The 9,877-nt window shown below is 38.4% G+C and overlaps 1 pseudogene; it reads right to left on the reverse strand.

The window, feature by feature from the left end:
• Nucleotides 1-1,079: 1,079 nt before the first annotated feature.
• LOC109274219 (ADP-ribosylation factor-like protein 6-interacting protein 6) lies at nucleotides 1,080-2,863 on the reverse strand (annotated as a pseudogene).
• Nucleotides 2,864-9,877: the final 7,014 nt, after the last annotated feature.

Genomic DNA, 9,877 nt, shown 5'->3' on the forward strand with positions numbered 1-9,877 from the left:
GGACAGTATGACCAGTCTGATTTACACAATGGAATCTAGCCAATCAGGAATGAACAACCCAGTACCTAGAACCATCAAGCCAATAAGGGTGAACCTGAGAAGAAACAAAGGGGAACTGGATCCGAAGGGGGAGGCAGCGACCAAAACCTTATAAAACAAAGTCCCTTGCCCATTGTCACAGGCATTCTCTTTCTAATGCCCCTTCTATTCAAAGAGAGCTTTCGTACTATTCTTACTTTCTTATACTCTAATAAACTTTTGCCTGCTGTTCATTTTGTGTCCACTCTTCATTCATGAGGTGGCAAGACAATGAATCCCGGGTATTGAGGTAAAAAAGAATCCTGCAACATATATACCAATAACAAATATCTGCAACTGTGAAAACACAGATAATGAACAACTTCAAATTTATCAGTATTTTAGTGGCTGAAATAATTTACTTTTTTCAGTCTTTTTTTTTTTTTTTTTTTTTTTTTTTTTTTTTACTAGAATAGGTTTACTTCATTTAAACTTAGGCCAGCATGGCTTTTTTTGTTTGTTTGTTTTGTTTTTTGCTTTTTTAAAAATACAAAATACTTATTTAAAATGGTATTAGGTTTGTACCATCTAAAAACTAATACTTATGTTTGTCTAGATGTAACAATGCTAAAAACATACAAATTCAATATGTAGTAGGAAAATATGTAAAAGGAAAACAAAACATAAGGAACTATACCCCATTAAAAAATATAAATGCCCCTTCTAGTGACTATGCTACTATTGAAAACTAATATTCTGACTTAGAAGTAGCTTCTATAAAATGTCAAAGTAGTAGGCATTGTTTGCTTTCCTAATATAGTGAATAAATAAGTATTTCTATCACAGTTAAACGGTACTACTAGTATTTTTTGGACAAAATGTAGTATTATACATATAAAAGTAGCCAATGTCTTGTATTCAAGTATTCGTGTTTGTTTTCCATTAAAATGTTTTCTATAATCTATAAGGACAATGCACACAAAAGTAAAAAGATGAGGTAAACATCTTACACTTTTAAGAAATTACTTGAAACATAATACTCAGATATTCTCAATGCCTAAGCTCTAGAATGATGCTGAAGAAGGTCCTCCATTTAAAAAAAAAAAAAAAGTCATCCATAATGCCCACGACGCGAACCACATAATGAACAGCAGGTTTCTTGGTCTTCTGAGTAGACAAATGATGCTCTTCCCTGTTATTACAGAGCAATTGTTGCAGGATTTTTTACCACAATACCTGGGATTCATTGTCTCGCCACTTGGAAGAAAGAAGAGGGGGACACAAAATGAGCAGCAGGCAAAAGTTTATTAGAGTATAAGATAAGAAAGGAAGAATAGTAGGAAAGCTCTCTTTACAGAGAGGAGATATTAAAAAATGAATGCCCACCAACAATAGGCAAGGGTCCTTGTTCTATAAGGTTCTGGTCAGCCCTCCCCCTTCCCTTCCCCTTGTTCCTTGCCAGGTCCTACCCTTATTGGCTTCATAGCACTGGGTGCTAGGTTGTCCATTCCTGATTGGCTTGTTTCCATTGTACGAGGGGTGGCCTACGGCCATAGTTAGAGCTTTTGTCAAATTCCAGAGGGAAACCTGAGGGGGAGTAGGTGGGGTCTGTTACATTCTTAAGAAGGACCTTAAGCCTAAGGTGGTTTGCTGTGGTCAGACACTCCCAGCATTGTTCCAAACTAGTGTTTTTCCTCACCCAGGGACTTAAGGTCCTATACTTTCCCTCTGCCTATTTTATCCTATCTCTTCCTCTCATACAATCAGGACTAAGTTTTGCCAAAAATATTGTATCAATGTGGGTTTCCATGAGATACCATGTTACAATAAGAGCAGCTACAACACTCTGCCATGCTATGTAGCATGGAAAGAATGTGTAGTCAGTTTCTTGCACCTGGCAGGTGAAAGAGGAGTAGGAGGAAATCTTCTTGGTTCAAAAAAGTCAAGATTAGTCACTGTGCAAGAAAAGCTACAGCAGGAGAATCTTGCAGACAGAGATATAAGTAGAGTCCAGAATCCTAGTAGCCCAGTGTCTACATCCTCTTCATTCTTCAAATTCTCAACATATAACTCTTTTACTATCAAGTAGATGATGGTGAGAAAGAAGGTGAACAGCAGCAAACAGAGAATTGAGAGGACCTGTACCGGCCTTTGCTGAGCCTGGGCTCAGCCACCCCCAACCACCCAGAAAATGTCATTGTGCTTATCTGGCAGAACCGGAGACCTGTCTCCATCCTCCTGGAGCAACGAGACCTTTCTTGGCTCCGATGACGCCCCAGCCGAGAACTCCTTCCGCAAGTGGCATGCAACTTGAGTCGCATCCGTCCTTCTCATCATCCACTTCACTTTCACTGCTACCGTCTCCCGGAATGAAGGCAGAAAATGTAGGCCAGGAAAACAACAGGGGTGCCAGGGCTTTGGCACAGAGCAGCTGAATGCCTCCCACTCTCCAAGAACCAACCATGTATGGACATGGTAGGAAAAGGGGCATAGGTCATCTTAAAGTGCCAGAGTCCAGGTCCGGGTCATGAGGGCTGGCAAGAGTCAGTAACGTTAATTCTTTTGCTTTAGTTGGTCCTGTTTGTGAGTACTCAAGGGGCTTTAGATCCAGCAAAGATAGCTCAAGAATGTTAGTCAATCTTTACTTCTGAACCAGCAGTGAAGACTTTTATTACTGATTTATTGTCCCCAATATGATTAGGGTATCTCCTGGCCTGACAGTGGCTGTTTGCTCTCACCTCTTTTTCTTTTTCTTTTTTCTCTTTTGGTTTGTTTGTTTCCTTAAAATCATTACCAAGGTCAATTCTTCTGCAACTGCAAATATCCCAGGAAGTGTTGCAAGAAATGTGATTTGGGCAAGTAGCATAGATCACAAGGTGGCTGGGAGTCTAAAATGACTTTTCTTCTGTCAAGAAAGCTATGTCTCATCTTCTTCTGAGGGCATTTAACTCTTTCTGCTTACAAAAGGGGATATAAAAAGAGACCGTTGGTGACCTTTTAAGAACAATATAACATGATTGGTACCCACCGTACTACAGTAGGTTGAGGAGTGAATGGGAAGTGAGAAAAGGGAGGATGGCAAGAGAGAGAAATCAGACATAACTTAAGGGACATACAGGGGATAGGTAGGAAAAAGAAAACTATTCCAGACTTTTATAAAACTATACTGTAGAAATTTTAAATTTCATTCTTAAGTTTTTGAAAAAGTAAACTAGTGAAATAAGGGTTTACACAGATCTCTGCAAGCTGGGGCTTCTGGATGCGCAAAAGTCACCCATGGTAGTGTTACCCACCAAGGGTCTGTTGGTGATGTGCAGCTGAGCCTGAAGACTATCGCCAGTTTTTGTGGCAGAGAAAAAGGGTTTTAATGCAGGGCACCACGCAAGGAGATGGGAAAACATTTCTCAAATCCTCCTCCCCGAGGAAAGGGAGAGCTGAGTATTTACAGGATTTTATGGGGTGGGGCGTGTCTTGAGGGTGGATGTAGGTAATTGGCTGTTGGAAAAGGAGGAAATGTAGTGTTTCTCACAGGCTCCGCCTACCTAGTGATTGTGCTGGTACATAGCTCTTAAGTGTAAAAAATGGCTGGCCAACCTGACAGATTGACAGGAGGATCTCAGGGTGTGTCCTCACAGGTTACTTCCCTGCCCCCCACCCCCACCCCACCCTTCTGTGCAACTGCAAGAATTCATCCTGGTATACTTCAGTTTCAGATGGTTTCATCTGCGGTCAGGGTCACTTATGCCAAACAGCCTCATAAATAAGTCAGCCAGAGTTTCTTTACAGTAGCATGGCCAAACGTTTGTTAACTTAACCTGTCAGCTTCAGTAGTTTCAGTTTCAATTGAAAATATTTAAGTTACCTTTCAACATCAGGGCTATGCCTACTCATGTATGTATCTGAGATAAATTTGGTAACTAAAATGTCAAAAAAAATTTTAAAGCCTTCAACCTAGCATACATACTGTTAATCTATAGCAACAATAATTATTATTTACTAAGTACAGAACATTTGGTAAGTAAAATCTTTAAACTGAAATTTTTGTTCTCCTGAACACTACTGCATCCCCAATCCATGTGGAATAGATTTTAGTAGTAGGTGTACAAAAAGTTGTCAGGGAGCAAGAATTTCTGTCCCCTTCAAGGGTTCTTGTAGCTGGACTAAGAATCAAATTGGCATGAGACAGATTAACAGGAGAAAATCAGATTTAATAGCACATATATGGGGAATCAACACACATGTGGAAATTCCAAAGACTGTCAGGCAAAATGAGGTATATATGTCATCCTGACCTAAGGAGAGTGGGGTGGAGGTCTGGGACGTCAAAAGAATGCATTTCACAGGGCGAGAAGAAGAAAAGCAGGTGTTTGGTAATTAGATGCTTACCTGGCCATACAGATGGGTCATTCAGATAAAATTTATGTCTGCTGATAACTCTTATTCTGGGAAAGATCCCCAATTGAGATTCTTCTATGTAGTTAAGGAAGGGGCAAAAGTTTCTCTTGAGGTAGCATGGCCTCCATTTTCTTCAGCTCAGAATAACCTTCAAACCAAAGAGGCCCATCTTGGGATTTATTGCTTAAAACACTAGGCAAAACATTTTGTACAGCAGATAGATAGATAGGTAGATAGATACCATAGTATCTTATATCATAGTATCAACTACCATAGTAGTTGAGGTTGTAGTTACATGCCAGCCAAGACTGCAGTCATCTGAAGGCTTGACTAGGGCTGGCGGAGTCTTTCCCAAGATGGTTCACTCACATGGTGGATAAATTGGTGCTGGAAATTGGCAGGAGGCTTTATTTAGTTCCTTACCCTAAAGGCATCACCATAGGACTATTTGAGTTTCTCCAATGCATGGTGACTATCTTCCCCAGAGTAGATGATCCAAGAGAAAGAAAGCTTTTGTGACCAGGGCTCAGAAGTGACACTCTGTGGTTTCTATAATATTCTCTTGATATCATGGTCTAGTCCTATCCATTGTGGCAGGGGAACACACAGGGGTATTAATTCTAGGGATGAGGTTTATTGTGGGCCATCCTTGAGCCTGGATCCCACATATTTATCATAGAGATGCTAATGTGTTACTTTGTGTGGGTCAGTTTTATACCTTGCATATAGTCAGGGATTGCTGTTCACATTAGTGATGACTCTTCATTGCACTGGCCTATTCACACATGCCTAATAAATGCCTTTGTAACCTCTAGCAAGTGAAAAAGGTGCAGGGTTAGCTATTGTCTAGACTTCAGGCAGGAGGGAGAATTGGCTCCTGTTATTGCAGCAAAGCTAGTTAACCCTAGAGAACAGAGGAAGTAGGAAAGAGGTTCATTTTAAGTATCATACTAATAATAGGAGTGTCTATGGGGGAAAATAAATGGTGCTCTGATTTTTTGATGCTGCTCTCTTCATTATATCCTTGTGCTAAAAATTTGTATTGGTACAAAGGCCAACTTCCTACAGCAAAGGGCTGGGTAAATGTATCATTCTAGGCTTTTAAAATGTTTATGTTTGCTTTTATGCATGCATTTTAAATATTCAAATACTCCTCCCTGATTACAATCATGGTGAAAACCTAGGAAACAAATGCTGTAGTATTGATTCTTTTCTATTTAAGGATATTTGGAGATCATTTTACTCACTGGCATTTAACAATTATATATACATATATGCATCTTCTCTCTGTGTGCTCATAAATTCTCACTTGGGAATACCTTAGACTGAATCAATGTGAAAGAAATGATGAAACATATTTAAAAAGCATTCATTTTCAGGTGTGAAATAGATATCATATTCTAGAAGCAATAGTTACACACAAATCTAACTGAATGATTGAGGTCATGCAATCCTGCAGTAAAAGTATCACTAGGCTTTTAGCCACATTGAAATTTGTGTTGTCCAGATGCTTTCAGGCATAATTGTGATGATGTTGAGATCTTTTTCTGAATTGGCAATGTAGTGCATTATTTTTTTAAGTTAGCAGCATTTAATTGATTTGAGAATTATTTCTATGTTTGATATTTGAACGAGACTGACAAATACCTCTCATCCAGAATAACATTTTAATGCAAATTTCACATGACAGAATGTTCTGTGATGCCAAATGTTACTCTTAGCTATTTTCTACAAGAGAGCATAATTACAACACTACCATCATTAAAATTATTTTATATTTTTTATAAAAGTTGGTTTGCTTTATGTCAATGCAATTGAAAAATAGACTTTGCTGATATTTTGTAAAAAATTTTTACTGTTTAGTGTTTCCACAGAGAAATTACCAAATACAGCAATGTTAGTGAAGACTACTTTGGACAACGAAGTTCAAAATATACCTATACATCTTTTTCAATAAACATTAATGTCACCATGATAATTGAAATGGTTTATTAAGGATAGTTTTTTTTTTTTTTTTTATGATGTTGTGGAAAGAGACTGGATTAAGACAGAAAAACATGGGTTCCAGTCCGAAATCTGTTGTTTATTAGTGTGATATTGAATAAGTCACTATCTTTGTTTGCAGTTCCATCATTTGTGCCTGGATTAATAAAACCTTCTTTATAATCTATTGTGAGGATTAAATGAACTAACATATGAGATAATTCTGGTATAGATTCTAGAAATATTAGGTACTAAGTAAATATTTATTTCTAGATTTACATTTTCTTTATTCTTGCCTTCTAGTTGCAAAGTCTATTAGGTAATGGGTAAATCTAATAAAATATGTTGCAAGAAGAAAAAAATTTTGGGGGAATTTTGTGCCACGTTATTTCAGCTATGCAATTTTGCTGATAGATATAGTTTGCTTAGGACTAAGGAGTATCTCTAAATAAACGTTTATCGTGTGTGATTTCTTGACCAATTTTATTGTTAGAATTCCTTATTTCAGGGGAAACCATTATTTGAAGTAGGGACCAAATGGTGGACAGCATGATGTTGGTGATGATGGCGATGATAATCTGAATGCCTTTCTTTGAGATTTGTCATTCTCTTTAGCTCCCAACATGTTGTCTTAGTGGCCATCTTCCCTCCTTTATAGTACCTGAATAGTTCTTGTAAATATTTGTTTCTTGTCCATGATTTCAAGCATTGAAACAATCTTTCCTTCATCCTAAGGATTTATTATTAGGCAAGACAATTTCCCTTTCCTAAGTTTTGAGTGGAACATGGAAATTGCCTACCAGACAGTCAGCAACGGTAATGCAAACTCTGATACTTGTGCTCATCTACTACTTTCAAAGACCAAAGAAATAGTACGAACAAAAATACCTGATTATATGAAAACAGAAAAGAGCGAAACAAATCAACATCCACCTATATAGATAAAAATGATTACCCCGTTTTTCAACTTCAGGAAGGTAGCAGACTCCTGAAAACCCTTCTGTAAATGGCATTATTTTCAACATGGCCTATTTTGTAACATATTAATACTGTTATAAGTCAGGAATCATAGAAATATTAGAATTCATCAGTTTCAATTTAAGACCTTTTGAAAATGGATAGAATTCTGTTGAATTCTTATTGTCAGCTTTGGAGATTGTACCTCCAATGACAGGGCCGACTTTTCTTAAAAATGTACTCTATCCCTTTAATTTGAAAATAATATGTTCTAAATGCTTTTTTATTGCAATTATTACACACTTAAGAAAGAGTAAATGTTGTCATAACATATACATAACCATAAACCTAAAATTCAAGTTTTGTTCATTTGTTTTGCAAAATTGGCTTATATTACCTAACAATCTTATAATTAAATTTATAGTTAATATTTACCCAAGATTAAACACACCATAATACACCATAATACAAAAAAGTATTGTTTGGCATTACATATAGTCTTCTAGTGATCCCCAGGATTTATTTTCATGTTTATTTTACTGTCCTTTTTTTAAATCTTTTTATCTTCTGGTGTTTGCCTTCAAATAAGAAGATGGAGTATTAACAATAAAGTGAGGGGAATCCAGGTGCTTCAGTAATATAAAGGGCATTAGATTCCACCAACTTAAAAACAACTTTATGACTTGGGATCAAATCTGTAAGTTAGTTTAAAAGTACAGAAAACTATGAGGGAGGGGCGAGGATGGTGGAACAGCATGGAAGTTTTTTTGTTTTTTTTTTATATCTCTCGTCCCTGAAATGCAGCCATATCAACACTAAACCATCCTGCACACCTAGAAAACTGATTTAAGGATTAACACAACATTCTGCATAACCTGAGCCACAGAACTCAGCAGGTATGTGGCACGGAGAGGTGAACTGGGGGAGAGAGAAGCCGCAGAGGGCAAGGAGCTGTTTTTGCTTGTGGAGACAGGACAGAGACGGGGAGAGTATGGGAAAGCATCTCCTCCATGAAAGCAGCTGGAGAGAAAAGAAAGAGTACATGAGGGACTGAACAAAAAAGGGAGAAAGGAGAAAGGAGAGGGTTTAAATTCCATTAAGACTGTATCAACAGGGGGAGCACAGAGTCTAAAAGTCCGAAGCTCATACCTGGTGGATCTCTGGTGGGAAGGGTGAGTCCTCAGGAGCAGAGAGCGAAGTCTGAGGGGTCTGCAGGTCACATGGAGAGTGGCAGATCCCTTGCTGGGAGGACATTGGGCAGAGGTTGGGGGCTAGCAGATTGGAGAACAACCCCATTCGCTGATGATGGAACAAGGACATTAAGGGGAGAAGCCTGGTGCCAGATGTGTGTTGTGATTTACCATAATCCCTGAAATGCTGCTGCTACACAATAGCATGGACTTTTTCTGGGGCAGGCTGGCACCTAGCCGCAGTCTCTGGGCATCAGCCACATGGTCTCCTGAACGTTCCTGGGGGGTGCGCTGGCGACCGGACATTGCTTAGTGAGACCCTTCCCCATAGGATCTGAGTGGGTCAAAGCCGCAGTCTCTCAGAAGTGAGGGGTGGGAAACAAAGCCACCTCTGAGAAAAAACCCAGAAGGAGGTGCCGCCTGGCAGCCTAACAGCTTGGTCATAGACAGTGTAAAAGCGGGCAGTGGATGGAGGCCAGAGACAAAGGAAGGGTACTCGATTGCCCGTGGGGGAGAACAGAGTTCCTATCTGAGAGACTGGGTACCTGGGTAACGCCATTTTTACCTCTTCCGCGCATGCGCGTACATGCACCACGACAATCCACCACAGTAAGGTAAGCAGCGCCATCTAGTGGAGAAGGGAGCCATTACACTAAGCCCCGTCCAATTGGGCCAACCTCGCTCTTCAGCAACGCCACAAGTCTTTCTGCCTGCTTAGTTTATGGACTATAAAGTGCTTCGTAGTTTGACTTCTAGGGAAAACCAATGCAATTTCAATTGTATTTCAGTCTGTTCACTGGTCCATCTATTCAATTTTTTTCTTTCTCTTTTCTTATTCTTGAATATAGAAAGGGAAAAATTTTATTTTTATTTTCCACCTTTATTAAAGATAGTATTCTTTGTTTCTACTCTATTTTTTACTGTTTTGTAAATTTTTAAAATTCTATTTTCCTTCCATCATTTCATTTTATTCTAATTTATTGTATTCATTTTTTCAAATTTTTAAACATTTTCCTTTTTTCCCCCCTTTTCTTATCAGTCCCTGTTTTCTCTAGTATATCAAGCTCCTTTCAACCACCAGACTGAAACACACCTAGGATCCAGCATCCTTTTTTTGATTTCTTTCTGTTGTTTTCAATTTTTTAATTTTATTTTTTATTACCTTATTAATTCCTTTTCTTCCTTCAAAATGAGGAAATGAAGGAATTCACCCAAAAGAAAGAATAGGAAAAAATGACAGCCAGGGGCTTAATCAACACAGACAAGCAAGATGTCAGAACCAGAATTTAGAATCATGATAATAAGAATACTAGCATGTGTTGAAAATAGATTAG

Source organism: Panthera pardus, unplaced genomic scaffold (assembly GCF_024362965.1).
Source record: "Panthera pardus isolate Hobbes unplaced genomic scaffold, ASM2436296v1 HiC_scaffold_10, whole genome shotgun sequence".
In the NCBI taxonomy this organism is placed as follows: Eukaryota; Metazoa; Chordata; class Mammalia; order Carnivora; family Felidae; genus Panthera; species Panthera pardus.